Raw genomic sequence first — 21,566 nt, 5'->3', positions numbered from 1 at the left:
TTCTCTAGTTCTTTCAATTGTGATGTTAGAGTGTCAATTTTAGATCTTTCCAGCTTTCTCTTGTGGGCATTTAGTGCTCTAAATTTCCCCCTACACACTGCTTTAAATGTGTCCCAGAGATTCTGGTATGTTGTATCTTTGTTCTCATTGGTTTCAAAGAAATCTTTTTTTCTGCCTTCATTTTGTTATGTACCCAGTAGTCACTCAGGAGCAGGTTATTCAGTTTCCATGTAGTTGAGCGGTTTTTTTGATTGAGTTTCTTAGTCCTGAGTTCTAGTTTGATTGCACTATGGTCTGAGAGACAGTGCGTTATAATTTCTGTTCTTGTACATTTGCTGAGGAGTGCTTTACTTCCAATTATGTGGTCAATTTTGGAATAAGTGTGATGTGGTGCTGAGAAGAATGTATATTTTGTTGATTTGGGGTGGAGAATTCTGTAGATGTCTATTAGGTCTGCTTGCTGCAGAGATGAGTTCAATTCCTGGATATCCTTGTTAACTTTCTGTCTCGTTGATCTGTCTAATGTTGACAGTGGGGTGTTGAGGTCTCCCATTATTATTGTATGGGAGTCTAAGTCTCTTTGTAAGTCTCTAAGGAGTTGCTTTATGAATCTGGGTGCTCCTGTATTGGGTGCATATATATTTAGGATAGTTAGCGCTTCCTGATGAATTGATCCCTTTACCATTATGTAATGGCCTTCTTTGTCTCTTTTGATCTTTGATGGTTTAAAGTCTGTTTTATCAGAGACTAGGATTGCAACCCCTGCTTTTTTTTGTTCTCCATTTGCTTGGTAAATCTTCCTCCATCCCTTTATTTTGAGTCTATGTATGTCTCTGCATGTGAGATGGTTCTCCTGAATACAGCAAACTGATGGGTCTTGAGTCTTTATCCAGTTTGCCAGTCTGTGTCTTTTAATTGGAACATTTAGTCCATTTACATTTAAGGTTAATATTGTTATGTGTGAACTTAATCCTGCCATTATGATATTAACTGGTTATTTTGCTCGTTAGTTGATGCAGTTTCTTCCTAGCCTCGATGGTCTTTACATTTTGGCATGTTTTTGCAATGGCTGGTACTGGTTGTTCCTTTCCATGTTTAGTGCTTCCTTCAGGGTCTCTTGTAAGGCAGGCCTGGTGGTGACAAAATCTCTAAGCATTTGCTTATCTGTAAAGGATTTTATTTCTCCTTCACTTGTGAAATTTAGTTTGACTGGATATGAAATTCTGTGTTTAAAATTCTTTTCTTTAAGAATGCTGAATATTGGCCCCCACTCTCTTCTGGCTTGTAGAGTTTCTGCTGAGAGATCTGCTGTGAGTCTGATGGGCTTCCCTTTGTGGGTAACGCGACCTTTCTCTCTGGCTGCCCTTAAGATTTTTTCCTTCATTTCAACTTTGGTGAATCTGGCAATTATGTGTCTTGGAGTTGCTCTTCTCAAGGAGTATCTTTGTGGTGTTCTCTGTATTTCCTGAATTTGAATGTTGGCCTGCCCTACTAGGTTGGGGAAGTTCTCCTGGATGATATCCTGCAGAGTGCTTTCCAACTTGGTTCCATTTTCCCCCTCACTTTCAGGTGCCCCAATCAGATGTAGGTTTGGTCTTTTTACATAATCCCATACTTCTTGTTCATTTCTTTTTCTTCTTTTTTCTTTAGATTTCTCTTCTCGCTTCATTTCATTCATTTGATCCTCAATCGCTGATACTCTTTCTTCCAGTTGATCGAGTCGGTTACTGAAGCTTGTGCATTTGTCACGTATTTCTCGTGTTATGGTTTTCATCTCTGTCAGTTCGTTTATGGCCTTCTCTGCATTAATTATTCTAGTTATCAATTCTTCCACTCTTTTTTCAAGATTTTTAGTTTCTTTGCGCTGGGTACGTAATTCCTCCTTTAGTTCTGAGAAGTTTGATGGACTGGAGCCTTCTTCTCTCATCTCGTCAAAGTCATTCTCCATCCAGCTTTGATCCGTTGCTGGCGATGAGCTGCGTTCCTTTGCAGGGGGAGATGCGCTCTTATTTTTTGAATTTCCAGCTTTTCTGCCCTGCTTTTTCCCCATCTTTGTGGTTTCATCTGCCTCTGGTCTTTGATGATGGTGACGTACTGATGGGGTTTTGGTGTGGGTGTCCTTCCTGTTTGTTAGTTTTCCTTCTAACAGTCAGGACTCTCAGCTCTAGGTCTGTTGGAGATTGCTTGAGGTCCACTCCAGATCCTGTTTGCCTGGGTATCAGCAGCAGAGGCTGCAGAAGATAGAATATTGCTGAACAGCGAGTGTACCTGTCTGATTCTTGCTTTGGAAGCTTCCTCTCAGGGGTGTACTCCGCCGTGTGAAGTGTGGGGTGTTGATCTGCCCCTAGTGGGGGATGTCTCCCAGTTAGGCTACTCAGGGGTCAGGGACCCACTTGAGCAGGCAGTCTGTCCATTCTCAGATCTCAACCTCCATGTTGGGAGATCCACTGCTCTCTTCAAAGCTGTCAGACAGAGTCATTTGTGTCTTCAGAGGTTTCAGCTGCCTTTGTTTTCTTTTTGTTGTTGTTGTTTAGCTGTGCCCTATCCCCAGAGGTGGAGTCTACAGAGACAGGCAGAACTCCTTGAACTGCTGTGAGCTCCACCCAGTTCAAGCTTCCCAGAGGCTTTGTTTACCTTCTTAAGCCTCAGCAATGGCGGGCACCCCTCCCCCAGCCACGCTGCTGCCTTGCTGGTAGATCACAGACTGCTGTGCTAGCAATGAGGGAGGCTCCATGGGCCTGGGACGCTCTCTGCCAGGTGTGGGATATAATCTGCTGGTGTGCCTATTTGCTAAGATCCTTGGTAAAGCGCAGTATTGGGGTGGGAGTTACCCAATTTTCTAGGTGTTGTGTGTCTCAGTTCCCCTGGCTAGGAAAAGCGATTCCCTTCCCCCTTGCACTTTCCAGGTGAGGCGATACCTGTCCCTGCTTCAGCTCTCGCTCAACAGGCTGCAGCAGCTGACCAGCACCGATTGTCCCGCACTCCCTAGTGAGATGAACCCAGTACCTCAGTTGAAAATCCAGAAATCACCAGTCTTCTATGTTGCTGGTGCTGGGAGTTGGAGACTGGAGCTATTCGGCCATCTTGCTCCACCCCCGGTTTAGTGATTATTGAGTTTAAAAAGCTAGGGGACAGATACCCTCTCAGGTCATTCATAAATTTTCAGATTGTGCACAAGCATTTACAATGCTCATGGGGAAGAAGTAGGAAATTGTCAGGTTAACAGAGAAGAGCAAGCAGTCATGGGACAGCCCAACAGTTTTCTTTACATATTGAGTTCAATGAAACATTCATGTGGGATACTTTCAGTAGGTAATGGGATTATAGGCATTTCTAGCTGGAGATAGAACTCTGGTTGAAGATGCAGGTTTAGAATAATTTTATTATAATTATTAGGCAAAGCCATAGATCTCAATGAGCTTTTCCATGATGTAGTAGATGTAGACTAAAAAGAAAGTCATTGACAAAACTCTGGGAATATCAAAATTTCACAAGAGTCAAAGGACTTGGTAAAGGAGACTGAGCAGTGGCTAAAGAAACGTAGGAGAGGAGTCAGAGAAAGTGATGTTGCAAATATCTTTTAAGTTTGAGAATTTCAAGCAGTAAAATTACTGAAAGGTCTACTGGATTTAACTTACAAGTTCTTTACTGGTAATCTGTTCAAAAGAATTATTTTAGAGTTATTAGGTATAGTGTTGATGTGGTTGATATTTCTGGTATCCAAGAAGAAATCTCCCGAGATCCTACCTAACTTTTTGTAACTAAAGCAGCATACAAACACAGGGGTGGGAAAATGTCTAGACTGGTGAGTACACATGCCAACATTTTTCCAGAATTTTCTGCCTCATTATACCACTTGAGTAAGGGGTTTAGAAATTTTAGACTATACTTGGGAATTTGTCCATTTCTTTTGCAGTTCTATCAATTTTTGTATCATGTATTTTGAAGCATTTATGTTATTATGTACATCAATATTTAGGACTGTTACGTTTTCTTGATTAATTGAACCATTGTCACTATAAAATGACCTTGTTCATTGCTGGTAATATTTTTGCTATGAAATGTACTTTGGTATTAATACTCTTCCTCAGCCTTCTTTTATGAAGTGTTAGTGTGGTGTATCTTGTTTCATCTTTTAACCAATTTTTGTCTTTATATTTAAAGTTTATTTCTTTTAGGCATTATACATGTAAGTCTTGCTTTTTTATCCATTCTGAAAATCCGCCTTTGAGCAGAGGTCTTTAGACCACTTTAATTTATAACGTAATTATTGATATGATTAGAGTTGTCTGTCATCACGCTGTTTGATTTCTATTAGTCCCAGATCTTATTTGCTTTGCTTTTTTCCTTTTTCTGCTTCCTTCAGACTAGTTTAGTAATTTTTATGATTTAGTTACATATCTATACATGTATAACATTTTTAGTTATTAATCTAGTTTTAAATTTCTTTATAATTTTGTCATATCTTTTTTGGTATAAGTTTATTTGGTATTAGGTATAACTCTTTGCTGTCTTAGTAGTTGCTTTAGGATTTATAGTGTATGAATTTACCTCATCACAACCCACCTTCAAGTAATATTATATCGTAACATAGATGGTATAAGAAATTACAATAATATATTTTCATTTCTTTTCTATCAGCCAGATCCCAGCCTAGATCTGTGGGATTATGACTTTCATTAAGTTTAGAATATATTTAGCCAATTTTTCCTCAAATTTTTTTTCTGCCTCTCCTCCTACCTCTTTGGGGACTTATATATTATCTGCTGGAAGTTTGCTCATAGTTCACTAGTGTCTCAAATTTGTGAATCTTTTCTTTCGTGATGGTGAATTAATCTATGCTCATATCTACTCAGTGCAGCTTTCATCTCCGGCATTGTAACTTGTATCTCTACAAGTGCAATTTGGTTTTTAAAAGTATCTTCTATGCTTTACTTATCTTCTTGATTTTTATAGTAGAATAGAGTTACTTATAAACAGCTTGACCCTTTTCATTTTTGCTTTTTATGGTATGAGCTAACTCCCCACACCTGAGGCAAGGCCTTTCTGACTATTCATTTTCCCATGAAGTCTGGGTTTTCCCAGGCAAATCTATAAAAATAGACACACTTCTTGGCACTGTGCAAGCACCAGGTGTGATTTCCTCTAATTTTATAAGCCATCCCCCCACCCCCTTAGGTAGTTTTCTAGCTCACATGCAATGTTCAAAATTTTGCTGAATACTGACAGGGGGTTTACAGGGATTTCTTGCCGTTGCCTCTGTACCTCTAGCTCCTCCTCAGTGTTTATTCTATAATGTCTGTCTGTTTTGGTTTTACCAGACACTAAGCTTCATCAATGTAACCAAGAGAGTCTGGTAGATCCCACCTCAGTTTTTTCTTCCTGTGTCATGTCTTGGAATCTCTGTCAAGGTAGGAAGCTGAAACTTCATAAAACCTTTCTTTTTTTTCTGTTTTTCAGGGATTATTATCTTCTTTGCCTAATGTCCAGTGTCTAAAAAATTGTTTAATGTATTTTGTGGGTTTTGATTTTATTTATTTTAGCTACAAAGAAAAATCAGTACCTGTTGTTCTCTCTTGGCTAGAGGTAGACTACACTAGAGCTTCAGCACATGCCACACACTGGCTAAAATGCTTTCCTTCCCTGTTTGCTCAACTGCTTCCTTTTCAGTCTTCATTCCTCAGTGTAGCTATACATTCCTCAGGGGAATTTTCCATGAGCCTAGTATAGATCTAATTCTTAGCAATCTGTTTTGTTATAGTATCTATCTGAATTTATAATTGTCACTTTTCTGGGGCTTTGTCTTTCAGCACATTTTAAGTTAAGGAAGGGCAGAGTTTTTTTCTTTTTTCTTTTTTTTCTGTTTAATCTGCAGAGCTTAGTATAATGCCTTCCACATGGTAGGCAATCAATATATATTTGTTCAGTGTATGAATTAGTGATTGTTGAAATATGCGGTTCTTTATGTCCCAAAAGTACTAATATATTTTATTTCTATCTCCTCCTTGAGACAGATTCAACTAGCCTATCAAAAATCTTGGATGCAGTTCTTTCTTGTGAAAAAGCAAGGGAACTTTAAAAATATCCCTGTGGGCCAGGCGCCTTGGCTCACACCTGTAATCCCATCACTTTGGGAGGCTGAGGCGGAAGGATCATGAGGTCAGGAGATCAAGACCATCTTGGCTAACACAGTGAAACCCCGTCTCTACTAAAAATGTAAAAACAAAATTAGTCAGTCGTGGTGGCGGGTGCCTGTAGTCCCAGCTACTCGGGAGGCTGAGGCAGGAGAATGGCGTGAACCCAGAAGGCGGAGCTTGCAGTTAGAGGAAATCGCACCACTGCACTCCAGCCTGGGCGACAGAGCGAGACTCTGTCAAAAAAAAAAAAAAAAAAAAAAAAAGTCCCTGTGAACAACTTACAGCAAAAATGAAACAAATGAAAAAGAAGCTTTGTGTACTACAAAAGGAACGATCAGAAGCAAAAGAAATAAAATCACAGAGAATCAAAAAATTAAATGGAAACAAGAGCTCTGTAGGGTGAGGTATAACATACTAGTATATAGGATACTTTTTGTACTAGCTGACTTACCTTCTGAGGTTTAACTGGAGAAAAATATATCTGTCTTATAGAGTGTCAAATTCTTTTAAATAATACAAGTTTTTAACTGTGAATACTTCTCCTGATAATTAAATGCATATTTATTTAAATCACAATTTTAATGGCTATATAGAAGGCCATTATTTGGAAACCCCATTATTTACTTAACAAGTTAAATTTTCTTATTTTTATTTTTTTTTGTGTTATAATAAGTGTTGCAAGGCATAACTGCATGTAAGTCTTTTTCTACCATTCTAATTATTGACTTGGAATAAATTCTTCAATGTAAAAATATTTGGTTAAGTTATAGGAAGTTTTTAAGAAGTTCTTTGTTCATTACTTCTTAATTGTTCTCACGAAAATTTATATTCATTCATAGTTCAACAAAGAGAGTGTGAAATGGCCATTCCTCTACCCCCAATAATCATTTTCTTTTAATTATACACTTGTAATCTTAATATGCATGGAGTATAAAGAAAAATATAGAGTAATTTATGATTAGCATATTCAATATCTCTCTCTCCTACATAAATAAAATTAATTCAGAGTTCATGTTAAAAATACATATTATTTTTGTTGTTTAATTAAATATTATATTCTGTCTTATTCTAAAAGAGATTTAAAATTTGTTGATAAAATATATAATAATCAGCAAGATACATTTAAATTATTACTAAAAAAAGAAACAAAAGATATATGGGATAATAGATGTTAGATTATTTAGCCTAGTCTCAGATTTTAATATTATAATTATTTTTAGGGATACTTGCCTTATTTTATAAAGATGAGTATTTATATCTAATAATTCTGTAAACTTGTTTACAAAAGTAATGTCATTTTAATTGGTTAACTCTAAATGATCTGTCCACATTGAGGAGTAATTTTGACAGTTATATTTTTAAAATAATACTTTTCAGCTTATAAATTTACTGGATAGCTTCCTGTATTCTTTTCCATAACAGTTGTTGAAGTTACTAGTAACAGAACGTTTTTAACTAGAAGATGTTCTTTTCTCATTATTTTTCAGGTATGTGTGTCATTTGGAAGAGAGTCTAGTAATAAAGTAAATACCTCAGAACTAGAAAAGAAAAAAAATATTCAAGAATATAGGAATTTTTTTGGAATAATAAACCAATATAGGAAGAAGTAGATCTCAAAGTGAATTCTATTTTCTAACAAAATGAATTTTAATATAAGTATATTTAATGCAGATTGACTTTAAACCAAGAAGAAGAGAAGAAATGCCAATATATTAAATGAAAAAATTAGGCAAGAATTAGGAAGAATCGAAGAGCAACGTAAGAAAAAGTTACAAGTGAAGCAACTTGAACTGGCTCTCCGAATATACAAAATATGAAATTGAAGACTGTAAGAAGTAATTTGAATCAGGTAAATCAGTCTCTGGTAAAAATTTTATATTTTTAACTTTATTTCTACAATATTACTTTTAATATCCCTTCGATTTAGTGTGTATTATTCAGAATTATGATAATACTGCTATAATATTTAGAAACAAGCTTTCGTACGTTTCATTCATAAGTTTTCATTTATCTTGGGTATGTACGTAGGAATGGAATTGCTGGGTCATAAAGTACCTATGCATAACCTTTTCAGCAATCACCTCACAGTTTTTCAAAGTGTGTGCTATTTTACTTTCCCACCGGCAATGTATGAAAGATCTAATTTCTCTACGGCCTCACCAGGCTGGAGTCCAGTGGCGTGATCTCAGTTCACTGCAATCTCCGCCTCTCGGGTTCACGCCATCCTCCAGCATCAACCTCCCAAGTAGCTGAGACTACAGGCACCCGCCACCACGTCCGGTTAATTTTTTGTATTTTTTAGTAGAGACGAGGTTTCACCATGTTACCCAGGATGGTCTCAATCTCCTGACCTCGTGATCTGCCCGCCTCAGCCTCCCAAAGTGCTGGGATTACAGGCGTGAGCCACCGCGTCCAGCTGTTTGTCATTTTTTATTGTGGGTACACTAGTGGGTGTTACGTGGTATCTCCTTGTGGTTTTGATTTTGTATTTTCTTGATGGCTTGTGATGTTACGCTTTTCTTCATGCACTTATTGGACACTCATATCTTCTTCACAAAAAATGCCTATTTAAATATTTTGCCTATTTTTATGTATTTTTTCTGTTTACTGTTGAGTTGTAAAAGTTTTTTGTGCATTTTGGATACAGATTTCTAATCAAATATATATGTTGCAAAAATTTTCTCCACTTTTCTGGCTGTCCTTTTATTTTCTTTGTTATGTCCTTTGAAACACAAATGTTTCTCATTTTGATGAAGCCCAGTACATTTTCTTTTATCACTGTGCTTTTGGTGCCATATCTAAGAAACTATTGCCAAATCCAAGGCCATGAAGATTTATTGCTATTTTTTATTCTAAGAGTTTTATAGTTTTGCAATTCAGAAACATAAAATCAAATACTGCATGTTCTTACTTAAAAATGGGAAATATATAATGTGTACACATGAACAAAGAGTGTAAAATGATAAGACACTGTAGACTCAGAAGGGTGAGAGGGTGGGAGGGGAAAGGATGATGAGAAATTACTTAGTGGATTCAGTGTACATTGTTCCAGTGATAAACACACTAAAAGCCCAGACTTCACTCCTACCCAATATACCCACATAACAAAATTGCACTTGGACTCCTTAAATTTATACAATTTTTAAGAATGGTTTTAGAGTTTTGGTTCTGTGATTAATTTTATAATGTTTTATTGTGGTAAAGCATATGTAATAAGCTTTGCCATTTTAAACATAAAATTCAGATGCATTAATTACATTCAGAATGTTGTGCAATCATCAAAACTATGTATTTCCAAAAAAATTTTCACCCCAAACTGAAACTCTGTACTCATTAAGCAATAACTCCTCATTCTCCCTTTCCTCCCAAGCCCCCAGTAGGGATAAATTTTATGGTATTTTAATTAATTTAAATGTAAACAACTAAATGCAGCTGGTGGCTGTCATACTGGACCTCACAGTTCTAACACCACCAGTATCAACCCCTGGACAGATATAATCATTTCTAACTTGCTTTTGCATTTATTATTATTCTATTTATGGCAATCCGTAATCTGTTCTCCCATAAAGCTGGACTATTCCTGTAAGAACATATCTTACACCATTTCATTCCCAGCTCTGAATCCTCCAGTGGTTACCTATCACAATTAACAAAGAAATCCAAGCTGTTTATTACGGTCTGTGTTTATCTGCTCCTCGGATTGTGTGCATTCTCCTTTCCTCCTCCCAGTGCCTGTAGCCTGACTGGTCTTTGTAGTGGTCTTTGAGCTCATCAAGTGCTGTCTGCATTCAGACTTTGCACAGTGTTTCTTCTCTCTGCCCTCTAGACATTTGCTTAACTCACTCCATCATAGCTGACCTGCTCAAGTGTCATCTTCTCAAAAAGATTGTTCCAGAGCTCCCTATCTAAAGTAGCAGCCCCTGAATGTGATTACCCTACCTTATTTTCTTTGTATTATTATACTTTTTATTTAGAAAGTGACTCACTCTGTCACCAAGGGTAGGGTGCAGTAGCACAATCATGGATCACTGAAGCCTCAAACTCTGGGGCTCAAGCAGTCCTCCTGTCTCAGCCTCACAAGTTGCTGGGACCACAGGTGAGCACCACCACACTTGGCTAATATATTTCTTCATAGCACTTAGTACATCCATCACTTTAATGTGGAACTGTTTATGCATTTATGTTCTACCTCTGTCACTATACTGCAAACTCCATAAAGACAGACCTTCTCTCTCCAGTTCCCATAATACTACCCAGCATAAAATAGGCTGTAAGTAAACATCTGTTGAGTACATAAAAGAAGAATCTTATTCATTTCAAGGCTATAATCTATGTTAGATTTAAAGAGATAGTCTCCTGACTAAATGGAAGTGTTTATTGAAGCATGACTCTTGAAAAAAAGTGTTGCACTTAGTGGATAAGCTTTTGTATGTGCTGCTGGATTCATTTTGCCAGTCTTCTATTGAGGATTTTCACATCAATGTTCATAAGGGATATTGGCCTTAAATTTTCTTTTTTTGTTGTGTCTCTGCCAGGTTTTGGTATCAGGATGATGCCAGCCTCATAAAATGAGTTAGGGAGGAGTCCCTCTTTTTCCATTGTTAGGAATAGTTTCAGAAGGAATGGTACCAGCTTCTCTTTATATCTCCAGTGTAATTCAGCTATGAATCCATCTGGTCCTGGGTTTTTTTTGGTTGGTAGGCTATTAATTACTGCCTCAATTTCAGAACTTGTTATGGGTCTATTTAGGGATTCGACTTCTTCCTGATTTTGTGGTGGGAGGGTGTATGTGCCAGGAATGTATCCATATCTTCTAGATTTTCAAGTTTATTTGCAGAGAGGTGTTTATAGTATTCTCTGAGGGTAGTTTGTATTTCTGTGGGATCAACAGGGATACCCCCTTTATCTTTTTTTTTTTTTTTGAGATGGAGTCTCACTCTGTCACCCAAGCTGGAATGCAGTGGTGCAATCTCGGCTCACTGAAACCTCCACCTCTGGGGTTCAAGCAATTCTTCTGCCTCAGCCTCCCCAGTAGCTGGGACTACAGGCACGCACCACCACACCCAGTTAATTTTTGTATTTTTAGTACAGATGGGATTCACCATATTGGCCAGGCTGGTCTCAAACTCCTGACCTTGTGATCCACCCACTTTGGCCTCCCAAAGTGCTGGGATTACAGGCATGAGCCACCATACCAAGTCCCCTTTATCATTTGTTATTGTGTCTACTTGATTCTTCTCTTTTTTCTCTGTTAGTCTAGCTAGTGGTCCATTTATTTTGTTAATCTCCTGGATTCATTGATATTTTGAAGTGTTTTTCATGTCTCTATCTCTTTTGTTTCTACCCTGAACTTTGTTATTTCTTGTCTTCTGGTGGCTTTTGAATTTGTGTACTCTTCTCTAGTTTTTTAAATTGTGATATTAGGGGGTCGATTTTAGGTCTTTCCAGCTTTCAGTTGTGGGCATTTAGCATTATAAATTTCCCTCTTAACACTACTTCAGCTGTGTCTCAGAGATTCTGGTACGTTGTCTCTTTGTTCTCACTGGTTTCAAAGAACTTTGTTATTTCTGCCTTAATTTTGTTATTTACTCCATAGTCATTCAGGGGCAGGTTGCTCAATTTCCATGTAATTGTGTGGTTTTGAGTGAGTTTCTTAATCCTGAGTTCTAATTTGTACATGTACAAATTAGAGTACACCATGGAATGTTATGCAGCCATAAAAAAGAATGAGTTCATGTTCTTTGCAGGGACATGGATGAAACTGGAATGTAGAGGACTATGTGCTCGCAAATGAGATGTTCCCGATAACTCCTGCTCTTGCAAATGAAGCAGGGCGTTCCTTCCCTGCAAACAGGGAGGACAAAGGAGCCAGCTGCTAACAGCAGACCCTGGGGGCTTGTTTATGTATAAACATCTTGAAAATCCAAAAAGTCAGGGAAAGGTCAGAAAAACAACAATGTGTCTTGTGACTTGGCAACATTCCACAAACGACTGTATAAAATAAAGCAGAGCACGCCATTCGAGGCAGCCACCATGTTTGTCTTGTCTTGTGTTGTCTTGTGTGTTCATTCCTTTGTTTAGGAAACACGCGGACCCCAACACTGTAAGCCATCATTCTCAGCAAACTAACACAGGAACAGAAAACTAAACAGTGCATGTTCTCACTCATAAATGGGAGTTGAACAATGAGAACACACGGACACAGGGAGGGGAACATCACACACAGAGGCCTGTCAGGGGTTGGAGGGGAAGAAGAGGGAGAGCATTAGGACAAATACCTCATGCATGTGGTGCTTAAAACCTAGATTACAGGTTGATAGGTGGAGCAAACCACCACAGCACATGTATACCTATGTAACAAACCTGTACAATCTGCGCATGTATCCTAGAACTTAAAGTACAATTTTAAAAACAGATATAAATATTGTATACATAAAAAAAGATGCACAATGTTTATGAATAGAAAGATTGTTTATTGTAAATAAGTCATTTCTACTCATTAAATTATGGTTGAATGCAATCCTACTCAAAATCCTATCAAGTAATTTGAAAACTGACAAGCTGGCTTAAAATTTTTTTGAAAATTTAAAAGGACAAGAAGAACCAAGAAAATTCTGAAGAAGAACAGAGCTCAAGAATGTATACCATCAGATGTTTCCATCTTTACTACAATTAAAATAAGATAGTATTAGGAGAAGGACATACAAATAGAGAAACCAAAAACAAACTCATACTTATACCATTACCTGATTTATGACAAAGGTGAAACTGCAGTGCAGTGAGGAAATAATAATCTTCTCAATAAATGGTAGTAGATAGTTTGGATATCAATATGGGGGAATAAAAGAATTTGACCCCATCTTACATCATAAAGGTCAATTGTAAGTAGGTTATAAAGCTCAATCTGAAAGATTAAAATTTTTTTTTAAAAAAAGCTATAACATAGACGAATACCTTTATGACAATGAGGTAGACAAAATTTCTTAAGCAAGACTAAATAAGCATTAACTACACAGAAAAAGTGATAAATTGGACCACATTAAAATTAAGAACTTGGTATTAACAAAGTCACCATTAAAAGAAAGAAAAACAAGTTGAAGTGGGAGAAGATATCTGCAATGTTTATGTCCAATCAAAAATTTATATCCAGAATGTATAAAAATATCCTACAAATCTTTATATATTCTGGATATAAATTTTTGATTGGACATAAACCAAAAAAGTCCAGGACCAGATGGATTCACAGCTGAATTCTACCAGAGGTACAAAGAGAAGCTGGTACCATTCCTTCTGAAACTATTCCAATCAATAGAAAAAGAGGGAATCCTCCCTAACTCATTTTATGAGGCCAGCATCATCCCGATACCAAAGCCTAGCAGAGACACAACAAAAAAAGGGAAATTTAAGCCAATATCCCTGATAACATTGATGCAAAAATCCTCAATAAAATCCTGGCAAACTGAATCCAGCAGCACATCATAATGCTTATCCACCATGATCAAGTTGGCTTCATCTCTGGGATGCAAGGCTGGTTGAACATATGCAAATCAATAAACGTAATCCAGCATATAAACAGAACCAAAGACAAAAACCACATGATTATCTCAATAGATGCAGAAAAGGCCTTTGACAAAATTCAACAGCCCTTCACGCTAAAAACTCTCAATAAATTAGGTATTGATAGAATGTATCACAAAATAATAAGAGCTATTTATGACAAACCCACAGCCAATATCATACTGAATGGGCAAAAACTGGAAAAATTCCCTTTGAAAACTGGCACAAGACAGGGATGCCCTCTCTCACCACACGTACTCAACATAGTGTTGGAAGTTCTGGCTAGGGCAATCAGGCAAGAGAAAGAAATCAAGATATTCAGTTAGGAAAAGAAGAAGTAAAATGTCCCTGTTTGCAGACGACATGATTGTATATTTAGAAAACCCCATTGTCGCAGCCTAAAATCTCCTTAAGCTGATAAGCAACTTCAACAAAGTCTCAGGATACAAAATCAGTGTGCAAAAATCACAAGCATTCCTATGCACCAATAACAGAAAAACAGAGAGCCAAATCCTGAGTGAACTCCCATTTACAATTGCTTCAAAGAGAATACCTAGGAATGCAACTTACAAGGGATGTGAAGGACCTCTTCAAGGACAGCTACAAACCACTGCTCAATGAAATAAAAGAGGACACAAACAAATGGAAAAACACCCCATGCTCATGAATAGGAATAATCAATATTGTGAAAATGGCCATAATGCCCAAGGTAATTTATAGATTCAATGCCATCCCCATTAAGCTACCCATGACTTTCTTCACGGAATTGGAAAAAAACTACTTTAAAGTTCATGTGGAACCAAAAAAGAGCCCACATTGCCAAGACAATCCTAAGTCAAAAGAAAAAAGCTGGAGGCATCACGCTACCTGACTTCAAACTACACTACAAGGCTACAGTAACCAAAACAGCATGGTACTGGTACCACGACAGAGATATAGACCAATGGAACAGAACAGAGCCCTCAGAAATAATACAACATATATACAACCATCTGATCTTTGACAAACCTGACAAAAACAAGAAACGGGGAAAGGATTCCCTATTTAATAAATGGTGCTGGGAAAACTGGCTAGCCATATGTAGAAAGCTGAAACTTGATCCCTTCCTTACACCTTACACAAAAATTCATTCAAGATGGATTAAAGACTTAAATGTTAGATCTAAAACCATAAAAACCCTAGAAGAAAACCTAGGTAATACCATTCAGGACATAGGCATGGGCAAGGACTTCATGTCTAAAACACCAAAAGCAATGGCAACAAAAGCCAAAATTGACAAATGGGATCTAATTAAACTAAAGAGCTTCTGCACAGCAAAAGAAACTACCATCAGAGTGAATAGGCAACCTACAGAACAGGAGAAATTTTTGCAATCTACTCATCTGACAAAGGGCTAATATCCAGAATCTATAAAGAACTTAAATTTACAAGAAAAAATCAAACAACCCCATCAAAAAGTGGGTGAAGGATATGAACAGACACTTCTCAAAAGAGACTTATGCAGCCACCAGACACATGAAAAAATGCTCATCATCACTGGCCATCAGATAAATGCAAATCAAAACCACAATGGGATACCATCTCACACCAGTTAGAATGGCAATCATTAAAAAGTCAGGAAACAACAGGTGCTGGAGAGGATGTGGATTAATAGGAACACTTTTACACTGTTGGTGGGACTGTAAACTAGTTCAATCATTGTGGAAGACAGTGTGGTGATTCCTCAAGGATTTAGAACTAGAAATACCATTTGACTCAGCCATCCCATTACTGGATATATACACAAAGGATTATAAATCATGCTGCTATAAAGATACGTGCACATGTATGTTTATTGCAGCACTATTCACAATAACAAAGACTTGGAACCAACCCAAATGTCCATCAATGATAGACTGGATTAAGAAAATATGGTATACACCATGGAATAGTATGCAGCCATAAAAAAGGATGAGTTCATGTCCTTTGTAGGGACATGGATGAAGGTGGAAACCATCATTCCGAGCAAACTATTGCAAGGACTGAAAACCAAACACCACATATTCTCACTCATAGGTGGGAATTGAACAATGAGAACACTTGGACACAGATTGGGGAACATCACACACCGAGGCCTGTCGTGGGATAGGGGGTGGGGGGAGAGATAGAATTAGGAGATATACCTAATGCAAATGACGAGTTAATTGGTGCAACACACCAACATGGCACATGTATACATATGTAACAAACCTGCACGTTGTGCACATGTACCTTAGAACTTAAAGTATAATAAAATAAATAAATAAATAAATAATAATCTCCTATGAATCAGTTACAGAATATATTCAAAGAGCCAATTAAGCATCAGAAAATGTGTTCATCAAGCACATGCAACTTAAAGTGACAATGGGATACCATGACACACAGACCAGATTGGTCAAAATGAAAAATACAGACAATGCCAAGTGACAGCAAAGATATGGAGCAACTAGAACTGGTGAAGGTAAAATAGCACAACCACCTTGAAAAATTCTTAGGCAGCATTTAATAAAGTTAATATATACATTTCCTAAGACCCAATAATTCCATTCTTGTTATATACCCAACAGAAATGCATACAAGTGTACCAAATGACATGTATAAGAATGTTCATAGAAGCATTATTTGTAATAGCCAAGAGCTGGAAACAACCCAATTGTACATCAATGGTAGAATGAACGCATAAATTGTAGTGATTGTAGTGTATTCTTACAATGAAATACTATAGCGCAATGAAAATAAATAAACTATGGCTATATGCAACAAGATGGATAAATCTTACCAACAATGCTAGACAAATGAAGCCAAACCAGAAAATGCACATATTCTATGAATCCATATATGCAAAGTTCACAATAGGTGATAGTGGCTACTCCTTTGGGAAGGAGTGAGGAAAGGACTAAGAGAATACTACAGAGGGGGCTCTGAGTGTTTGTAATTTCTATTTCCCAATCCAGGTGGGGTTTACATGAGCATGCTAACTTTGTGGAAATTCATTGAACTGTAACTAAACATACGGAATTATTTACGAATAAAATGATACATAATTCAATGGGAAGCTGGGAGGATAGGGAGGAGGTGTGGGGGCACTAAAGAAACATGAGTGACCAAATGCTTACAATTGTTACTGTTGGGTTATGGAAACCTGGGGGTTTGTGTAATATTCTTTCCATTTTGTGTACGTTTAAAATTTTCCATTATAAAAGGGACAAAAAAAAAAAAAGAGAGAGAAAACAAACAAAAAAAGTGTTGCACTCATTAGTAAAAATAATCTTAAGGCCAGTTACTAAAAAGTAAACCCCTACAATTTTGAATAGCTATTTGCTAATACATTGATTTGCTGCCTTCTTGGGGTTAGCTTAGCTTCCTTTTTTAACTTGCTCCCTTCCTTCCCTGTAATAAAAGTCCATTCATTTTTTAACTTGCTCCATTCCTTCCCTTTAAATAAAGTCCTGCCTAAGCCCCAGACTCTATTTACCACCTCTCCCTTAAGATTTGAGATTGTTCCTTTTTAAGTCAGTGATAATGTCTCTCCCTGTTCTCTTGGTGTAACACTTACATTACCCAGCAGCAGGCCCTCTGTTTGAGGCAGCCCATGATGTTGCTTTTCTGATTAATCTTCCCTTATCCATAAACTTACCTGTCTAGAATCAGGAGAAAGTGTGTGCCCTGGAGCTGGATTCAGAGATCCATGATTACTTAATTCCACTTATGACTCCATCATTACACTATTTTAGGAAAATAAACAGATCTTGATTCTTTCATAAGAGCGGGATTACTCAGCAAGCAAATGGGAAAATCAGCAGGCCCAAATATGCATGCATAGCAACTACTAGTTGGAAATTTGAACACAAAAATCTTTATCTACCCCAGTCTGTGGGCCACAAATCTGGACTGAGTATAAAAAAGAATAAAACCAAATACCACATGTTCTCACTTATTAGTGGGAACTAAATATTGAGTACACATAAACATAAAGATGTGAACAATAGACACTGGGGAACATGAGAAGGGAGGGAGGCAGTAAAGGGTTGAAAAACTATGAATTGTGTGCTATGCTCACTACCTGGATGATGGATTTATTTGTATTCCAGACCTCAACATTACACAATATATTTTTGTAACAAACCTGCACTTGTACCCCCAAATTTAAAATAAAAGTTGAAAAAATAAAAAGAATAGTTGATGGGTGCTGACGAGTTGATGGGTGCAGCACACCAACATGGCACAAGTATACATATGTAACAAACCTGCACGTTATGCACATGTACCCTAGAACTTAAAGTATAATAATAATAAATAAATTTTAAAAAAAAGAATTAAAAAAAAAAGGTGATTGGCTGTGTCATACAAAAATACTATGACTTATCTTAAAATTAGTCTCTGACCCATGAGGAAAAAAATCAGACTTCTTCGTGCAGATCTAGTTGACATTATTAGACAACTCTACTAGAGTTCTGCCTTAGTGGTTGTCATATACGTTGTTATAGCCATCCTTGAAAAGAAAAAAACAAGACAGGAAAACTGAAGCTTCAAAATCCTTCCTGTATTTTCTAAATATCTCTCATTGTATTGCTTGCATTCCTCCAAGTGATAGATTCCAGAAGCTCACATAGTTGCAAATGAAAACATGAGTAGTAAATATACCCCCAAATTATTTCAGAACTCAGCAATTATAAATTGATTTTTATTCATATAGTTATCTTTTTATTGATCCATAATTCAAATTTAGCAATAAATGAAAGATAAATCATAAATGAACACTTGGAAAAAGGTTCAATGTTGGCATTTAATAAAAATAGTTTAATATGTTCTTATTCCTTTCTCATAAAAAAACTGGATGAAGAGAAATTTTAATCTTCATAAAAATGTAAATTCCAATGTAGATCAAATATTTGGTTGTTTTGTTTGTTGAAAGCGTGACTTTGTTTGCTTCATTTAGAGAGACTATAAGATGAAAAACTTTAGCACTAGCAAGAGAATTAAGCACTAGAATCACAGAGAATGGGATTTTGAAATGCCCCTGTGAGTTTATAGACGTTCCTAAAGTTCCATGTTTAATATTCTGAATAAAATAGGTGGCTATGCTCAGGACCTTGGAAGTTAATAGTAACTTCTTTCTTTTTCAGATACTGTGTTGACCAGTGGTCATGCCACTGCCTATTTATTTGTTGAAAATATTGTTTACACAGTAAGTTTGCCTCTGTTTATTGAGCCATTCTTAGCTCATGTGTGGCTTGTACTTCTCTGAACCCTTTATATAAGAACTCTCCTTGTTACTATTCCTTATTTTAAATCTTCACAATGTATTTGATAGATCTTTTAAAGGCCTGAATGGTTATGAAATGTTTACATTATTGTTTTTGAAGATTACATAAAATCAGAATTTTTTGACAGGTGGTTAGCTGATTACCCCATTCTTCAAATGACCATTTCACATTTACCTGCAAAGGAGAACAACACTCAGAAAGGTGATGTCTCCCAAATCATCCAAGCTAAGAGAAAGTCTTTCTCTACTATTAATGAGAAGGTCCATCATAGATTGAGAGCTCTTCTGGAAGTGAATCTGCCTGTATGTTCCCTACAAACAACCCCTAGAGAGTTAGCTACTGAGATGGCTATATTTTCAAACTTAGCTGCCTTGGTGAAAGCAGTTCTGGAGTGGAGACATGGGATTTCTCATGGAAAGTGAAAATAACTCACTAAGAATAAGGTTTTTTCATACTCTTCTGTCTTTTCACAGTATATTCTTGTCGCTGATTGTCAGAATCTGGTTTTGAGACTACAGCTTGGACTAAAGTTTTGTCTAGAATTGTTTCTTTATTCAGTATAGACATTTTCATGCTATGATTTATTTTTAAGCCTAGGGGAAACAATAAGCAATGTCTGGCTATCTTATTTCAAATTTGATATGTAAAAATTGTGGATTGATTTTTATTGGAGCAAATTTGCAATGGAAAGTCTTTAGGTGATTTATTTGTTTGGCACCTAATACAGCTCTAAGTTCACAATAGTCATCTCATTTCAAATGTAAAGCCTCACCGTAAAAACAAAAACCATATACATACCCAAATGTATAGAAAATAAAGAAAGACTAAAAAAATTTGATTTTTGTAATTTTATCACCAAAGAGACAGTCACTACTAATGCTTTGCTGGGAATCCTTTGAAACGTTGTTCTATGTCCGTGTGTGTGTGTGTATTTTTAAATAAGATGATGCATTATACAACAAAAGGCTTTGTTATTTAAAAAAATTAGACACATGTTCTATGCCTTAAAATGTAATTCAACAAAATTATTGTTCATGATTAAAGAGTATTAAGTTTTACAGATGTTCCGTCACTTATTTCAGCACTCCTATTTTAGACATTTTGGTTATTTCCAGCATTTAAAGATTATAACTAAATTGTTATGTTTGCCTGTCATGAACTGTCATAACCTGGCTAATGTTTAAATACTCTGCTAAAAAAAAAAAAAACATGAGTATGAGGTGATAAGTCTATGTGGAATCAGTAATCTCCTATGATAGCAGTCCCCAACCTTTTTGGCACCAGGGACCGGTTTCATGGAAGACAGTTACTCCATGGACAAGGGGACTTCCATGAGTCCCCTAGGAGCTGGTTTCAGGATGATCCAAAAACATTACATTTATTTTGCAGTTTATTTATATTATATATTACATCATAATATATAAGAAAATAATTATACAATTCATCATAATGCAGAATCAGTGGGAGTCCTGAGCTTGCTTTCCTGCAACTGAACAGTCCCATCTAGGGGTGATGGGAGACAGTGAGAGATCATCAGGGATTAGATTTTCAGAAAGAGCACTCAACCTAGATCATTTTTGTGCACAGTTCTCAATAGCATTCATGCTCCTGTGAGAATCTAATGCTGCTGCTGATCTGACAGGAGGCAGAGCTTCAGGTGGGAATGCCAGTGATAGGGAATGGCTGTAAATACAGATGAAGCTTTGCTTGCCAACCTGTTGCTCACCTCCTGCTGTGGGGCATGGTTCCTAACAGGCCATGATCTGGTACCAGCTCATGGCCTGTGTTGTGGGTTGGGGCCCCCTGCCCTAAGAGACAGTGGTGATTAATCCAGGTTGGATGTGATGATGTCTTAGCCTGGGATGTTAGAGGAGAAGGCAGTGAGATGTTGTCAGAGTCTGGATTTATTTTACCTTTTTAAAATCTAACAGAACTTGCACATGGATTAGATTGTGAGTTATGGAAGAAAGAAATAAGTCAAGATTCATGTTTTTAAGAGGACAAAGGAGGAAAAATGAACAACTCGGTAGATGCTTAAAGGAACATTGTTAAGAGGCAATATCCATTTCATATTTTAAAAAAAACTTTTTACAAAATGTACAGAACAATTGAAGTCCCAAAATGATCAATAAAAACAACTTACTGATTTTGTCCGTTCAGCTACTCTCTTAACAGATTAATGAATCCATGTTGTATATGGCCTTAGGTTGGAGCAAACACTTGCCATGAACTGAGAGGGGCCTACTGTCACTATGGGATAAATCTTAGAGGAAGGCCAGCCATGACAGCAAAAGCATGTTCATCTTCAGAGTACTTTGGGGACACTCATTACTGGAAGTCATTGTTAAAAATTCTGAGACAAGGGAGTTAGGAAGATCGAACTCCCCAGTAAGCTATGAGTCATAATAATCTTTCCATAAGGAGAGGTAACTTGGAAGCAGGGATTCTGTAGCAGGTGGAGTTTGGATGAATCTGCCAGGCCAGCTGAGAAGCCCTGTCTGAGTGACTGTTTTCCTCTTCAGTTCAGTCATCTGGCTGTCTGGGGGAGTATGCTGACCTGGCTGGTGTTTTTTGGCATCTACTC

At 36.9% G+C, this 21,566-nt stretch overlaps 1 long non-coding RNA gene across 1 annotated transcript; it reads left to right on the top strand.

Moving 5' to 3' along the window:
* The first annotated feature begins 3,687 nt into the window (after window positions 1–3,687).
* Window positions 3,688–8,286, top strand: LOC112632006. The gene is made up of 3 exons (XR_003121237.1): window positions 3,688–3,805; window positions 6,015–6,541; window positions 7,809–8,286. It is a non-coding gene; the product is annotated as an uncharacterized LOC112632006 (long non-coding RNA).
* Window positions 8,287–21,566: the final 13,280 nt, after the last annotated feature.

This window comes from Theropithecus gelada, chromosome 9, assembly GCF_003255815.1.
Source record: "Theropithecus gelada isolate Dixy chromosome 9, Tgel_1.0, whole genome shotgun sequence".
NCBI classification, from domain to species: domain Eukaryota; kingdom Metazoa; phylum Chordata; class Mammalia; order Primates; family Cercopithecidae; genus Theropithecus; species Theropithecus gelada.
Note: the sequence above shows the minus strand (reverse complement) of the source record. Positions and strands in the feature narration are given on the sequence as shown.